This window comes from Adiantum capillus-veneris, chromosome 17 (assembly GCF_014529385.1).
Source record: "Adiantum capillus-veneris isolate H3 chromosome 17, ASM1452938v2, whole genome shotgun sequence".
In the NCBI taxonomy this organism is placed as follows: domain Eukaryota; kingdom Viridiplantae; phylum Streptophyta; class Polypodiopsida; order Polypodiales; family Pteridaceae; genus Adiantum; species Adiantum capillus-veneris.
Window position 1 is genome coordinate 154442766 of NC_140947.1, and position 18055 is coordinate 154460820.

The following is an 18055-nucleotide window of genomic DNA, read 5'->3' on the forward strand; positions in this document are numbered from 1 at the left end:
TAGCAAATTCAAAGTGCCTCTAGATTTTCTAAATGGTAAGTATGTCGAGTTGCTAGATCCAAGTAGGAAATTCCAATTTTTTTATATGGTAAGTTAGTAATTGCTAGATGAAACTAGCACTTTATAAGCTCCGTTGGGTTTCCTATATAGTAAGTTTGTAGAGTTGCTAGCTACAAAGAGCAAAATTCTGAGTTTCTATATGGTAAGTTAAAAATTGCTCGATGGGACAAGCAATCTCAAGGTGCCTCTAGAGTTTTGTTATAGTAGCTATGTGGTTACTAGTTAGAGCCAGCAAATCCTAGGTCCAACACAATTACTGAATAGCAAGTATACAAGTTCACACTTAGAACATGGTAACTATCTACTACTAAGCATTTACAATGAAAATCTAAGATTAGAATTGGTTTCCTATACATTTCTCTTGATAGTCTGTTTGTTAACAAAAGCACAACATTTTGTACATTTTATTATGTAGGAAATTATATTCTTTCTCATTGTATTTGATAGAGTCCTTAACATCATGAACTTCTAGTGAACATGCACAAATATCTAGTTAGGTGAAGTTGCAGAAAGGGGAAAGATAGGCCCTTTAGGCATGTTTAGAGTAGTGTATTAAGGCAACTCAAATGTGGCTTGATAGTGTATGGCTCCATGTCTTGAAACTCTAGCTTAATGTACTGAAGAAAGCAAGTCAAGTGCAATGAGCGGGTTATGAAGCTTTAAGGCATCCATCTGCATGTGTTGTGATGCAAGGTTGCTTGCAAGTCATAATTTACATTACACTTGCCATATAGTCGAAATCGTTCATGATATTGCAAGCACTTTTTAACTATTTTTGGACTAGGCTCTAACACAAGCAATTCTAGCTGCTTTATTTTTGCAGAGTTAATTCAACTTTTGACATTAGCTTTTATCTTCTTTTGTGTTTATTTTTGTTACACTGTATTGCCTTTGCAGGACCAAGGTGTTGATAGAGGGATTGAGCTCTAGAATAAAATATAACAACTTGTCATGCCTTCCTTAGCTCTACATGCCATCACCCTTAACATAATTGCATGTGCCATATTATGCTACAAGAAATATTAGCACTCTTTGAGCAACACCGCTTGGTTGAAGCTACGCCAAAGTTTGGCAAGTATAATAACGAGCTCAAGGCCAACTTCTTCTTCTTTGAGTCTTGCATAAACTTCATCCAAGCCTAAGTAATAGTATGAGTGATTGTCAACAAAAAAACCCTTTTGGTTTCAAGTTTTACATTATTTTCAAATTTCTATCAATTGTCCATGCAAGCTTCTTTTGATGGACTAGCTTTGTTACCTGTTTCAATGCTTCACTATATTACAAACTCCACCATAGTACTCTTTCCACACAAGCTAGAGCTCAATGATGTAGCTTTTCTTGAACCAAATATTCTAGCTATTCCAATCAACCACCTCGATCTCCAATAGCATGTTCTCTCTTATAGAAGTTTTCAACAAAATTCCTTGGCATGTCATGCATAATGACTTTACCACAACATAGTGAGCTTCTAGAAGACACACCACATATCTAGCTATGTGTGGTTGATGTCCTGATTCCTCACACCATATACTTACATATGTGCATTTTGAGGGTAGGAAATTACACCGATCTTATGCAACAAAATCACCTATTTGCATACATCTTGACCAAAATGAGAATATATCCTTATGTAAGTTCACTTGTATTTTGATTGTTGGTTGCTATTTTTTTACTCTTTCACTTCTTCAAATTCCATATCCTCTCTTCAACTGTTTCACACTTAAAAGCTCAATTCTAGGACCTGTTGGAATTAGGGTTGCAGAGAAACACACACAACTTGGAGAAGACGAAGGAAGCTCAAGGCACACAATAGAGAGTGTGTTACTTAGTGTGCAATAGAAAGATAGATAGCCCTAGAGTGATGGGCGTATATACAATGCATGGGGGAAAAAACCTCCTAAAGAGGGAAAAAATGCCCCGGCGGTCCTAGTGTGTTCACATACATCACTACCACATGTATATGGTAACAAATCCCCCCTGGAGTGATGCGGTGAACGAGAGTTGGCACATGAGTAAAGGGAAGTGCCATGCCCTGAGGACAGGATCAGTCCACAAAGGGGAGTAAGCCCAAAGCTTTGCGGAAAGCTTCAAGCTTCTCATGAGACAATGCCTTTGTGAAAAGATCTGCAAGGTTGTCCTGTGTTGGCACATAAGCCAAGCTTATCTCTCCTGCTGAGAGCCTCTCCCTGACATAGTGGTAATGCACCTCAATGTGCTTTGTGCGAGCATGAAAAACTGGGTTCCTCGCAACTGCTAATGCACTCTGACTGTCAGTGTAGATAGTGTTGGCAGTGTCCTATCCAACACCCAAATCAGCCATAAGGCGTCTGAGGCATACACACTCAACCGTAGCTGTGAAGACTGCCCTGTACTCAGCCTCACAACTCGAAGTGGCCACAGTAGGTTGCTTCTTGCTCAACCATGATATACATGAACTGCCAAGCATGAAACAAAAACCACTTGTGGACACTCGCGTGTCAAAACAACCAGCCCAATCTGAGTCCGAAAAAGCATGTAAGTCTGGCGGCAATGATCCCCCCTTGGGATAAAACAAGCCAAGATGTAAAGTACCACTAAGGTAGCGGAAAATCCTCTTGACAACTGCCAATGCTTAGACCCTGGGCTATGCATAAATCTGCTGACCTGTGAGACTGCAAACTGAATATCCGGCCTCGTGTTGCATACATAAATGAGGCAGCCAACAACAGTTTGGTAAAGAGTGACATCAGCAGGATCACCAGCATCATGTAGACTCAACTTCAAACCCGTTTCCATGGGAGTGGCAATAGGTTTGCAATCCTCAAGTCCAAACTTACATAGCAATGTCTCTATGTAACTTTTCTGACACAAGGCAATACCACCATCACACTGCTTAAACTGTATACCCAAATAATGATGCAACAACCCCAAATCTTTTATCTTGAAAGTAGCATTCAAATCAGCCTTAAATTCAGCAATATGTCTCTCATTTGGTCCAGTGGTCAGCAAATCATCAACATAATGAACCACGATGAGAAATACATCACCCTCACGCTTTACATACAATGTGCTTTCTGTTGGACTGTTACAAAAGCCTTGTTTGACCAAATGAGTGTCAGCTTTCTAATACCAAGCACGAGGAGATTGCTTCAACCCATACAAAGCCTTGTTACATTTGCACACTTTGTCCTCTTGTCCTTTTATGACAAAACCGCGAGGCTGCGTTACATAAACTTCCTCAAATATGTCACCATTCAAGAAATCAGTAACAATGTCTGATTGATGTACATCCCAACCAAAATGAGCTGCCAATGCACATAGAAAACGCACAGTAGTCATACGACAAGTGGGAGCAAAAGTCTCTTCATAATCTATGCCTTTTTGCTGTGCATAACCCTTTGCAACAAGTCGAGCCTTATGGCGATCGATCTCACCATCCGGTTTGCATTTCAACTTGTAAACCCACTTTGTACCAATGGCCTTTTTGCCAGGAGGCAAATCACATAAAGTCCATGTGTCATTTTCTATAAGTGCATCATATTCTGATTGCATGGCAGCCATCCAATTTTCTGAATTTTGTGCTTCATCAAAAGTCATAGGCTCCTCAACATCATGTAAGCTAGACACAGCCAAAGCATAACAATCTGATGCATAAGATGCATGGCGAGAGCCTGAACGAGTACGACTAGACAAAGGTGCATCCAATTTACTGTCACGCAAAGTGTGCACCAATCATTTTGGCATACCTCTAGCCTGCTCATTTTCAGCCCTTTCCTCATCAAGTACATCATGTACATCTACATCAGTAATAGGCTGATCTAGAACATTTTCAGAAACCCCCATAGGCTATACATTTGCCTCATTGGAACTTACATTCGTATTTCCACCACTGAAAAGAGGCAACAAAGTGTCATAAATGTCCTGTGAGCTTACATTACTGTCTCTAGTACATGACAGCAAGGGCTGAACAGAATCTTCCACAAACACTACATCCCAAGAAACCAGAATACGTTTTGTTTGCGGATGATACAACCTGTAACCTTTGCTTTCAGCACTATAACCAACAAAAATACATTTGACAGCCTTATCATTGAATTTTTTGCACTGCACTTGTGGCACCAAAGCATATGCCAAACAGCCAAAAACACGCATGTGCTCAATAGAAGGCTTTCTATCATGCCATGCTTCATATGGAGTAATTGACTGCAAAGCTTTCATAGGACACCTGTTAAGTACATAAGTGGCACACATGATGGCCTCAAGCCAAAAAGAATGCAGTCAAGCTTGACTTTTGACCATACATCGTGCCATTTCCATTAGTGACCTGTTTTTTCTCTCAGCAACACCATTTTGCTGAGGCGTATAAGGCACTGTACATTGGTGTTTTATCCCACGAGTAGCCAGAAATGCATTAAATTCATGAGACATATACTCCCCCCCTCGATCGGAATGGAGGGTGCCCATAGTACATTTTGACACATTTTCAGCCATAGCCAGAAATTGTTTGAAGCACATAAAAACTTTGGACTTTGCTTTAAGCGGAAATACCCATGCATGCTTGGAGTAATCATCAATGAAAGTCACGAAGTACAGGTAATTGCCCAAGGACGGAGTTTGCATGGGCCCACAAACATCACTATGCACAAGCTGCAACCTGCATGTGGCCCGAACTGAACCATCCTTTGGAAATTTAGAACGCTGCATCTTACCCAAAATACAGCCTTCACAAACATGTTTGATAGGTGCTTCAAGAGGTGGCAAAGAAGCAACCATATCAGATTTCTGCAAACGCAGCAAACTGGCAAAATTCAGATGACCAAAACGTGCATGCCAAAGTTTTGCATATGAAATAGCCCTTGAATCTGCAACAACATTTGCAAAATTTTGTCCGCACTTGTCATACAAAGTGAGCTTATACAGCCCACGACACAAAAGGCCAGTTGCAACAATTTCATCACCAAAACTGAGATCATGAACTGTACATCTGTCATCCACAAATTTGACTACAAGTCCAAGTCTAGCAAGTGCGGATACAGACAAGAGATTCTTCTTGATCCCAGGTACATAAAGTGCATCAACAAGTGTGAAAGAACTGCCATTAGCAGCAGTAAGCACAATCTTTCCAACTCCTTGAACTGGATAAGAGGCATTGTTGGCACAAGTGACTGAATTTTCATGAGGGACAGACTCGAGAGAGGTAAACAATTCACGATGTGAGGTAATGTGCTTTGTAGCACCACTGTCGAAATACCACACATGTGAATGTGCAGCAACTGACAAGCATGCATCATGGACAACAGGATTGTAAGTGCACTCTGCGCTAAAAGCCCATTCTGCATCAACATCAGCATTACAGTCTCCTTTAACAGAAGACTCAACAATGGCTGCATTTGTAGTGGAATCAACATTTGCAGTGGAACCACCCTCTTTCTTCTTAGCCTCTTTGGCCTTCAACTTAGGACACGACTTGATCAAGTGATCATTGGCTTTACAATAATGGCAACGCATCTTCTTTTTTTCCTTATCACCAGAATTACCAGACGAAGTACTGCCAGCAGAAGCATAAGGAACATAATTTTTGCCACTTGCAGCAGAACCATAAGAAGTGGCTGCATTACTGTTACCACCCTTTCTTTGAGAAGCAATAAAAGCCTGTTCAACTGCACGCTGCCTAGTCCCGTTTTTTCTAGAAAGTGACTCTTGCAACAGCAATGTGCATAATGCATCAAACTTGACAACTTCAGGATTTCCTTGGGTCATCAGTCTCCAAGTACTAGCAAAAGTCTGGTAGGAATCTGGTAAGGCATCAAGAACAGTCTGCACAAGGGAATTGTCTGAAATGACTTCACCTGTAGAAATAAGCTGCTCATTGATATCCTTGACACTAGCAAGGAAAGTGTCCATATCATCTTCCTCATGCATAATCTTCGACTCCAGCTCTTTACTCCAGCTCTTTACGTACATCAATGCCCTGCACAATGTTCCAGACACCCTTTGACACAAGAACATGTTGCATCATATAAGCCCACATAGGGTAGTTGTCCCCATCCAACCTGTCCTCAACAACAAACATCTTGAACACATCTGTGTTGTTGTTGTCGGCCATGGTAAATGTTGTACCTGATGTGAAAACTGCTCGAAAATAGGAGAAATGGAGCGGGAACAACCTGTGGAGAGAGAGAGAGAGAGAGAGAGAGAGAGAGAGAGAGAGAGAGAAATGAAATGTTATATTAACGTCTTCAAAAGGCCAAAGTGCTATGAGATCAGAAAGTTACAATGTGGTGGATGTGATACAAAGTCAGAGTAACAAGATGACAAAAATGAAATGACAAATGTCACAATAAAATACTATGGAATCCTAAACTACTAGGTGTGAACTAAGCAGCTAGCTGGGATAGCTAGATCACAAGAGATCCAGCATCGGTCACTTGCGGATCTCATCAATCTCCTCCATGGTCAGTAGTCTGACCGGGCGTCGTGCATGTCGAGCCAAAGTGATCCGAATCCTCTGATGCAACCTCTGCCGATGCTGTGTAGTCCTCCATAGTCGTGGGCGTCTGGATCTCCCCAACTCAGTCGCTCGATCGAATAGTGTGCCTCTGGTGTGAGACGACGAGCTCTGCTGTGGTAGTAACTCCTCCGGGTGTCCAGTGGTAGCTCTAAAGAAATTTGTGATCTGTCTCTGAGACTGGCTAGCCTCTCCTCTCATCAGGCTCTCTCTGTGTCTGCGTAGCTCGAGAAAAAACAAACCCAAGCATCTCTGATCCTCGTACTGCATGACTCTGGAGAATGGTCCAAAGCCCTCTCTAAACAAGCAATGGCAGCGGCCTCTTATCTCGTAGTAGACGGGGCAGTGGCATGTGTAGTGCAACTCTGTCTCAGGCTCGATGTCACACAGGGGGCATTTCCTGGCGTCTGCTGGTACTCCGTTGTATCTCCCAATCTCGATCCGCAGCTAGTGTGAAGATGTGTGTATCTGGTCGATAGCACATTGTATCCCATGAGACAAGTGCGTGTCCATGTATCTAGGCCTCCTCACAAAACCATCAACTGTAAGCTGGAGGAGATGCTCTCTGTAGAAAGCCATCTTCGTGCCCAGTTCCTGTGCTGGCTGTATCCATGTCCTCCTCGTGTCTAGCTGAGTCAAGTCTTGGCGGATGAGCTTGGTGATCTCGGAGTGTGTAAGAGTCAAAGAGGGTGCATCCAGTGAGTACTGGAAGGGAGGCAATCTGTCTATGCTTTTATACTTCCCTTGTTTTGTTGAAGAATTTCTTTTGTTTCTTGTAAAAAACTTGGGGATTTATTGTTCCAAAATGGGTCTCATATGTTACACTGGATTATTGTTTTAATGTGTCTCATATGTTACGCTCTATTTACTTTGAAGTATGGTGGATCAAGTACCATAATTTGGAAAGGATTTGATTATATCTAGTTTAGTGGGTTACTTCTTCTTTGGAATGGTTTCACTTGGAATCTATTGATTGCAGGGTATTGTCAACATGGCTGTGGCAAGGAAGCATTGTTTTGTTTGCACCACAAAGGGAAGGCATGTCTCCAAGCGGAGTCACCTACAATGGCACCTTAAAGGCATGTGGCCTTACGCAAGATGTTGACATGGGTGACACAATGCACCTTGTGATTGCTGGTCACAATCTGTTAGAGAAAGATTTTGTGCTTGGTGATACTTTAATTGATATGTTCCTGGTGGGAGATTTGTCAAATCATGCTCCTCGTATTTCAACAGCTGTTGATGGGTGGTATCCTGATGGATGCATACTTAGGGAACACATTGTTGTTTGTGTATCAAATGTGATACCCTCATGAAAACACAAGGAGTTCTTGATGGATTTCTTGTATGGAGTTTAACTATGAGGAATTTTTGTGTTTGTGATTTCACTACCCAAGGCCTCTCCTATTTTGATAAGATGATTGCGATTTGGTATTGTTATGGTGAGCGACCTGGACCTTGCTCATGTGCACATGCAAACGAGTTTTTGACACTTTCTCCTCACCACACTTCAACATAGTTTCTGCTCACATTTTTGGACAGATTCTCCTCACCACACTTCAACATTCTTCACAACCGTGGTTTCTCATGTGCATGACATATCAAGATTAGCATGGTTGTACCTGTGCACACAAACAACTAGGGAACAAAATTTTTGTGCATGGGGATGGGTTGCTTTAGAAAGATGCATATTTAGGGAGACTCCTGAAAGTAGGATAACTTCTTGATAGGCTTCTTGTGTGGAATGTAGTACCCTCATGAAAGCTCGAAAGGTTCTTGATGAGCTTTCTATCCAAAATGCCTTCGCTTAGACCACACTAATGGCCGGATATGCCCAACATGGCTATGGCAAGGTAGCTCTGGGTTGCTTTATTCAAATGCAAAGGAAGACCTTTCTCCAGATGCAATCACCAATGCTAGCACCTTCAAGGATTGTTGGAGAAACACGTTGAGCATGGTAATGCTTATGTTGTGGGAAATGAAGCTCTAGGCCATCTTATCCAGATGAAAAGAGAGGGACTTTCTCCAAATGCAATCACATAAACTTGCACCATGAAGTCCTATGGCCTTACGTTGAAGACCTTCACATGGGTGAAAGAATTCACAATGAGATTTTTAGTTAGGAGTTGTTGGGAGAAACATGTTGCTCATACCTCATCCCTCTAGATACACTTCGAGCTTGGGCGGGTGTCCTAGTGTGACATAGGCTTAAGGCATAAATGCATGGAGTTCAATTTTGGAGCTAAACGGGAAAGGCCAAGAAAGAAAAGCTTCAACCTGAGCCTCCCGCCACCCAAAAATAGAGTGCTTAGCATCACCTGCACGAACACGCGCACGCGCGCGCGCGCGCGCGCGCGAGAGAGAGAGAGAGAGAGAGAGAGAGAGAGAGAGAGAGAGAGAGAGAGAGAGAGAGAGAGAGAGGGCGCCGTCGACGTCGTCCTGTCTTGGAGCCTGTCAGCCCGCGCTCTTTGCGCTCTAGAGATCTTTCCTGGCGCTGTGTCGTGCTCTGCTGCCACGCTCTGCAGATTTGTGTCGACTGCCCGCTGCACGCCTTAACTGGACCTCAGGTAATTATCGTGTAACTTTTAAGAATTCTTTTAATCCGTCTTTAAAAGCCCCGCGCGCCCCCCCCCCCCCCCCCCCCCCAAAACCCCACAGAAACTTGGCAAACCTACTATGTGAAATAGGTTTTCTGGTCTTCAAATATAAAATTTAGAGGTAAATTTCAAAATTTGTAGGTGGGATTACACTAAACTTAGGTTTTTTACGAGCATAAGTTCGGGAAAAATGATTTTCACAAACATTTAAAAATCCCTCCAAGACAAATATGAACCGGAAATTTTACAATACTACCCGATGTTAGGGCAAAATTAAACTATTTCCATGTATTTTAAACGGAATTTTCTCCTTCTTGCCCTCCCCTCCCCAAATTCTTTTCTTTAGTTCTTTTAAACCCCAAAACCCCCCCCCCCCCCTCTCCCCAAATTCTCTTCTTTTAATAAATCTTCTATTCTTTTACTACGCCTAGCATACCTTGTGTAGAGCAAAAACCATAACTTTCATCATTCAAAAGAGTGTACATTTGGGAGGACGCATCGCACAATGGTGGCCAGCAAGTGGCGACCATAGCTTGAGCCTTCATGTGTGCGAATGGAGCTGAAAAGTGCCCAATAGCGGTACATTTCTGGAGTGAAAGGGGGGCGGGGGGGGGGGGGGGGGGGGGGGGGGGGGGCAGGGCTAGAAAAATACATTTTTCCTAGCCGAACAAAATAAGGGGAAACTTCAAATTCTCCCTGTTTTTAGGTCAAAATTTGAAGCTTTGTCGATAATCTATCCATTTCTAGGGATATTCTTTTGACTCTAGCACATAACATGAGGGCCTACACTTTGGCATACATGACTCAAACTCGGTTTTGAGAAGCTGATGTGTGTGTGTGTGTGTGTGTGTTAGAGAGAGAGAGAGAGAGAGAGAGAGAGAGAGAGAGAGAGAGAGAGAGAGAGAGAGAGAGAGAAACTTTGGTGTGTGTGTGTGTGTGTGTGTGTGTGTGTGTGTGTGTGAGAGAGAGAGAGAGAGAGAGAGAGAGAGAGAGAGAGAGAGAGAGAGAGAGAGAGAGAAATTTTGGTCCCTATAAACGAACAATTCCTTCCCCATGTCGGGATATATCAAATCTGTTAAAGATGTTAATGGCTTTGTGTTAAAGATGCTAATGTTTTGATTGTAAAGATGCTAATATTCTAAATCCGTACTATTCTTTTCATTGTTCTTTGGTTGCTAGTTCAAAATGTCTCTTCAAAATCACTTGTCCACTGGGCTTCAAAATGATGGAGAACGAGCTTTCTTTTTACGAACATTTTCTCTTGAGCTACGAGAAGATCTAGCATCACAATATTGCCAAGATCTTTTGCAACGCTCGGAGATAAAAGTGTTATGGCCAGAAATATGATATAACTTATTTTCTAACGGAAAAAAAGTTGGAATATACAAAAGATTTTTCTTGACGATTTGGTTGATTGGGATGGAAATTTAAACTTAGTGTTCGCAAAAGAAAAGTTAGGCCTAATCAAATATTACAAAGTGACCCACTATGGAGGTGGAAACATGCCTTTGTCATTGATGCACTATAGAATGAGTATGATAATCCGTCTCATTCCGGCAAAACGACTTTGTACTTATGAAAAGCCTTGGTAGATTCAAAATAAGTTACATAGAAGAATGCTTTTATGAGATCATTTACTTCTTGTGAAGTTAAAGTAATTTATGTATTTTCATGTTTATTTATTTCTCAGAGCATTGAAGTGCTTAACTTTGTAATGGAGAGAGAATTTGTGTTTGATGAATGGGCTAGTACCTCTTGGAAAGCCATAGTTTATTTCTCTTAGAGCATGTTGTGCCATAGCTTAATGAATATTACAAACATGGCTAGTTATTTTTCATTGGCAGTTATGGAGAGAACACAGTTTTGGAAGTGTGATTGCAATTATCTTTGCAAACATTCCAACAATGGCTGGTGCCTTGTAACCAAGCGTACCTTTTATCACCACAAACAACAAGATGTTCTAGGAAATCTCCATCCTTCCATTAGCAAAAAACAAAAAATGGATTCAGAACAAAGACTAGATCTTGCCAATGACCTGAGTGATAGTAGAGCAATTAACCATCTAGCCGAACACATTGATGGACCCCATAATGCAATACCTACCCGAGCCATGGGACAAGGCAAGAAGCCCAACAATTCTCAAAGAAACACATGGTGCACATGTAACATGTATTGTGCAGGTGGTAGACAAGTTCATGCATCAACCTATTATCACCATCAAGCTTTGGCACATAACTTTGAAAGCTTCAAAAATAGTTTTGGTTTATCTTCTCCACTAGATTCAGAAGGAAACATGGAAGAGAATGATGAACATCAGGCTCAAGTCTCTGAGTTTGATGGTGATGGCAATGACATCATTGATGAGCCAATATCTATGAGTGAGAATGAAGAAAATCAATCTTCTCCTTTATACTTGGAGCTAGTTGAGAGGATACTAGAGCTCCAAAATTTATGGGATGAACATAAACTACCAATAGGTGTGCGAGATAGAATGCTTCGCATCCTATTTGGAGACTTGGGGGGGGCTGAAGTGATTAAAAATGCTTCCAAGAGAAGCATGGCTAGGCTATTAGTTCAACTTCCTCCTACATGGGAAGGTGACCTTGGAGGGATTCAAATTCCGGCTTGTTGGGATCAATTGCAAACCATGCTTAAAGGTCTTGGCACGGTTTCTTCCTTGCGCTATCGCTTCTGCACAGGTAGTGATGTAGCCAAGCATCCATCCAAGCTTCTTCAACCAAGCAATGAGGACAACTTTACAGGAGAGGTTCTTAAGTGCACATGTGAAGGTGGATCATTATCATCGAGGCTTAAACGTGATTGCTTGGAATGGTACGAGAAGTGTCCAGTTTGTGCCAAAGCAAGGAAATCAATGCTTTCCTTTGACTACATTCCCATCGGGCCTCAACTAAAGCTATCGACAAAGAGTAGCACTTATTGCCACGAGCTACTATGTTTATGGAGGCACAAAGAAAAATGGCTCAATGGAGATGCAATTAGCAACCAAAGAAGCATTGTTGATTTTTGGGATGGACAAAAATTCCAAGAAGTCAAGGACTTTTGGGATCCATCAACATCTTATGAGCTACCGGTTGTCTTCTCTAATCCTCTTTGCAAGAAGTCTTACACTACTTTTCCTACCAGTAGACGTTATAAAGCTCTTCAAAATGTTGTGGGAGAAGAGTACAACTTTGTCTGCATCGAGTGTAAAGAGGACATTGTGTGTAAAAGGAGCCTACAAAAGGTACATAGAAGCATCACATTGTTTTTTTTTTTTTAAGATCTCATGATTTCAAACCAAACTTTTTTTTTGGGTGGCCATGTGAATAGGGTGATCCTCGAAATGTAGCATTGTTGCTACATTGGGATGGATTTCAGACATCACAGACAACCCAGAAGAGTTGTGGGGTAGTAGAGGTCATGGTGTTGAATCCAGGAATCAAGTCTTCCATTGATATCTTGCCAGTTTTGTTTATCCCTCAAAGTTGCAAGAAAATTATGAAGGTTTCTGGTGAAGTTTTTGGGGCATTTTTGGAACCTTTGCTAGATGAGCTGGAAAGCCTATATCTAAATGGTGTGGAGGTGTTATATGACTATCCCATAGAGAAGATCTTTGGTGCCAATCAACAAGGTCTTTCAAAGCTATGTACGCTACGCGCTATGGTCATGATGGTTACAGGCGACCATCCAGCACAGTGCAAAATAGGCCTCTTCAAGAATGGAGGACAAGAGTTTTGCAGGTGTGATAAACCTCAAGCAACTCTAGTACGACCTGGTATAGGATTAAAAGAGGGACGATACGTCTATAATGAAAATCGCCGACAAGCTAGATATCCACCTTCAAAGAGGACCATTGAGGAGATGACAAAAGCTCTTGATGAGGCTAAACGGTGTTGCACAGACAAAGAAAAGGAAGCATCATGGAAAGAAGCTGGTCTCTCAGGAGAGTCCATACTCTGGAGATTATATGATCTATATGGATTTGATCTCTCTCTAGATTTAGTCTACAACCCAATGCATATCTTATCATTGAATGTATTCAAGAAATATATCTCACATTTATTTGAAAGTGTTGAGGCTCCTTTGAAGAAAGAAATCGATGCTGCTGTGTGTGTTGTTAAAAAGGAAGCACCTACCTCCATTCGATATGGACGTTGGCCTAACTCCCCAAGCATCTACTTAGCAAGCTTCAAGGTAGAGGAGAACCAAAAGTTCATCCAGTGGTGTCTACCATATGTTTTGAGAGTTTTTAGTGGCATTCCTCCTGAAATGCATGTTTTGGGATTTTTGCTGATTGACATTGCACACAGCTTCTACAACCATAGTAGAGATCGTGGAGGTCTGTGAAAGACATAGAAGTCGTGAAGACATTGCTACAATCATGGAGAGTTCGAAATGAAGAAATCTTTGGTGCGAACTCATCACCTCTAGAACATGTAGCTGGTATGTATATCTTGATTAGTTAACAATAAGTTTGATATATTTGTTCAGGAGAATAATCTCTTGATAACTTGTTTATAGGTAATGGTGAGATGCTTGATGATGCCTTGCGCCATGGTTGCATGACCACTTTTGGTGTTACATATTTGAGCGTCTTGTAAAGGCATACAGCTCCATCAAAACAAATAACATGGAGGATGAAGCTTCATTTGCAAAGTTCTATTTGAGAAGGTTCTTCACAAGAGCTTTTCAGGCTATCCGTGGTGATAGTGACAACCTCTTACCTTCTGAAAGGTTTTTGAAGGACCTACATTGTGCATTGATTCTTTCTCAAAGCAGCTCGCTATTAGCAGATGCTCCATCACATGATTGCTCTCCGTCACATATGGATGGGCTATTGGTTGTGTCTTCAATTGAAAAGGCTAAATCTATGTGGAGTGATCTATTAAAATATGGAAGCAATTCACCATGCACTAGAAATCTTCTTCTCAAGGGGATTGCAATATCAAAGAAGAGATGCACTTATAGAGATCCTACTAGTGAAGAGAAAACTTATCTAAAGAAGTTTTGGAACATTCCAGAGCAGTACTTCCAATGTTTGGAAGTAAAGACATACCAAAAGGTCCTCTTTAAAGGGGATATATTTAATGTGGGTGCCAATGTCATAGTGAAGGTGGATACCGATGATGCAACGGTGGAACACAGAGGTCACTGGAAGGCTTGTATAACATCCTTGTTCTCAACACAGTTTGATGGAAAGTGTATGCTTTTCTTTGGTGGACGGTATTACAAGCAATGCATTGTGGGAAACGGGGACTCAGAACAATTATTAATGGATCCAGTTACTCAAATGAGTGTGCTTGAGAAGGCCCCTTTGCCTTTCACATGGGATTGTGTTCGGCCCATCTACTCTATACTTCACAAATTTATTCCATTGCCAATACCAAGGAGGCAGGGGCTCATTGCTTATGAGGTGAAGGATTTGAGGCAGCGTGATAGCTTGTTAATGGAAGGAGGTTGTGGAAATGTTCCATTATGGGTGGAGGTCCATGATATAGTTCAAGTGTGCTTGAATAGCGAGAATGCAATATAGATTCAAGATGTTGTTGCTAGAGAGACTGATTACGAAAGGAAAAGGGCAAAGCTTGCTTTATTGGAGCATGATGCATATCAACAAAACACTTATAAAGTTTGCAGAGAGGAGCATCAATGGAGAAGTTGGGATACATGTTCCATTCAAATTAAAGATTGGACAGTCACAAAACAAAAAAAGGTTATAAAGCCTAGACAGGCGGCTAGATGGATACCTATTGTTTGGAATTCTCCATAGACATATAATTGTGGTAGCCCCTTTTATTCAATCACTGCTAGTAATCTTGTGGAAATATTTTAGAAAGACTATTGCTTCATGGATGACAATTGTTGTATTCATTGTTATGGTGTTCTTTACATATCTTCTGTATAACTTTACTCATATGGTATGCAAGCATGGCTAGTACATTTGTGGAAGTAGTTTAGAATGCTAGTATACTTGTGGAAGTAGTTTAGAATGACTATTATTTCATGCATGACAATTTTTGTATTCATTTTTATGCAAGTAGTATACCTATGGAAGTAGTTTAGAATGACTATTGCTTTATGGATGACAATTGCTAGCTTCATTGTTATGATGTTCTTTGCATATCTTTCTTAGAACCTCATCATAGAGTATGCTAGAACTTTTGGGAGACTTGCTTTATGGATGGAGATTATTGTACTTATTTTTAGTATGCAATCATGGCTAGTATACTTGTAGAAGTAGTTTAAAATGCATATTATTTTATACATGACAATTGTTGTATTCATTGTCACAGTTTTCTTTACATGTCTTTCTAAAACATTACTCATAAAGTAATGACAAGTGTGTGTATAATTTTTGAGATAAACTTTGTTACTTAAATGTCTTGCTGCTCATGTGTTTGTTCAATGCTTTGTCTTTTCAGATATGAGTTATCCACAATCCTTTGTGGAGCAACTACTGTCTTTCTCTTATGAAGAGGCCCTCAAATTTTTAGATTCTTGGAGGGCCAGTCATCTTGGAAATAAGAGAGTTGTTTCTTCTCCATCTAGCAGCTCTATAGGTGTTGACACTACTAGCAACGAGAAATATGACCCAATCATATATGAACAGGTGTTTAAGCCTCCACCTCCTAAGCTTAGAGAACCCAATAAACTCTATGGTAGGGATTTCCTCTTAGAAGAGGGTAATAACCAACATAGAGTTCTTTATTCAAACTATGGGTTTGTTAGAGGATGGTTTGCCAAACACAAGCCATTTGGAGACCTTAGAAATAACATGGAGAGAAAGAATACCGTGTTGGATGTAATAAGAAAAAATAAAGGTGAGCTTAAGCCTGTAATAGTAGCTAGACAAAATTATCATTGGAAAGAAGAGGACATTTATACATGGGCCATCAAGTCTCTTGCGGCAAAACGAAAATGGAGAAAAAAGAAACCAAACAACGAATTATCTTCTAGCACCCCAATGGTATGTGTCATTTTGTAGGATTTTCTCTAAGTAATGAAATTCTATTATGTCAAAGTATAATCGAAATGTTTTCATGAGATTTGATAGAAAAAGAAAAAGATGATGATGATGATAACCAAGAATTTCATGAGAATGATGGAGGAGAAAGTGAACTACAAGGAGAAAGTGAGCTAGGAGAATATGGTTCACTCACAAAACTTGTGAGTAATCCTCTAAGGTATTGGAAATTTATATGAAAACTAATGATGAAGAAAGTAATGCTTTTGTTGTTATTGAATAGCTAAAGGATGCTTGTGCACAAGAAACCACTTGTATATCTATTGAAGAAGAAGAAGAGCAACCACAAGCTACTCATGTAAGCACTTCTATCTTAAAATAACAATAATGTATGACCTATCATGATAAAATTTGTTATTATGTGTTGAGAGAGAGACGGAAGCATACATTCCTAAGATGCCATGGAAAAATCATGACTTACAAAGTGATGCTTATGAGGTATGTGCGGTTTACTCCTCTCTCTCTCTCTCTCTCTCTCTCTCTCTCTCTCTCTCTCACACACACACACACACACACACACACACACACACACACACACACACACAAAGATATCAATTGAAATAATTGAGGTAAATTTAGCTAGTTTTGTGTGTATGTGTGTGTGAGATATCCAAATTCAATTGCTTAATGCGCAGGCATATAGAAACTATATGCAAGATGAAGAGTTTGTCCAATGCTATCAAGAAGAGGATATGGAAGTAAACAATGAATTAGATAAGTGTGAAGACCATATCACAAAACTCGTACAATTCTAATTCATGTATTTTTTTCACTCTAAATTTTTTTGTTGATTGCACTCTTTTCTTGAATAATTTGTGAAGGAAAAAATCAATGGAAGGACACAAATTATAAGTGGTACAAACAAAGAACAGAAAAGAAAAAGCACACGAAAGCGCAAGGTACTATTTGAAGATGCTTCACATGGAATATTTATTTAATGAAATACTTACCCTACTTAATTTTAATGTTATAAAAAAGCCATGTTTTCCCACTTCTATAGGCTACTTCTAAGATTGAAGAGCTACTAAAGGAGAAAGATCAAGCTTCAAAGTTTTTGAAGCTTAAAAAGAAAAAGGTTTTTTGCTTCACAAAAATAAGATTCTTTAAATATTTTTGCATGTGGCTACAAAATAAAAGAGTGAACTTTAATTGTTTTAGGAGCAGAAATCTGATGGGGGATGTTCAATGAATCAAAATCAATGTGTGTTGGAATTTCAAGTATGCAATAAAAGCTAAAAACATTGTCTTACTTATGTTCACAAAAATAATACGTCACTTTTTAAACCATGTTATTTTGTTATGACAATTATGGCACGAAATTTGTCCAGGGATGACAAAGAAACTATATTAATGAAGTGGCTAAATCTCAAGAAAGTACAAGACTTGTACCACTTGATCAAGCCAACGTATTTTGCTATGCAAAAATCGAATAGTTTCCTCAAGAAGAGAGCAAATGAGGATACTAATAAATCCACTATGTGTGAAGATTTAGTTACATGGCTTTTGTTAGAAGGCCTGATAATTTTTTCTTTTGATAAAGTTGGCTCTTTATCCATGAAGGATATCATTGTAACAAATGACAAGTAGTTTTATAATCCAACCACATGATTTAAGAACTGTAGCATGTAACACATGTTATGTAAGCTTTCATTTGTTATACTCATAGCTATCTTTATGAATTAAGCCTACTTTAGTCTCCTAATGTTGAAGTAATCTCTCCTAAATTGTTTGCTCATGGGAAAATTTTTAGATTATTACTATTTTGTGTCTACATGTTCCTTAATAAATTATTAGGTGAACTACTAGGTTGTTTATAGAAAAGTTACTAGATGAACTACTAGTTTGCAAGCAACCGTCCTTATATATTACTAGATGACTTGCTAGGTC

The 18055-nt window shown here is 40.0% G+C and overlaps 2 pseudogenes; both read left to right on the forward strand.

Annotated features, from left to right (window-relative positions):
* The first annotated feature begins 13774 nt into the window (after positions 1-13774).
* On the forward strand, positions 13775-14914 carry LOC147438362 (uncharacterized; annotated as a pseudogene).
* Positions 14915-15568: 654 nt separating this feature from the next.
* Positions 15569-16923, forward strand: LOC147438363 (uncharacterized; annotated as a pseudogene).
* Positions 16924-18055: the final 1132 nt, after the last annotated feature.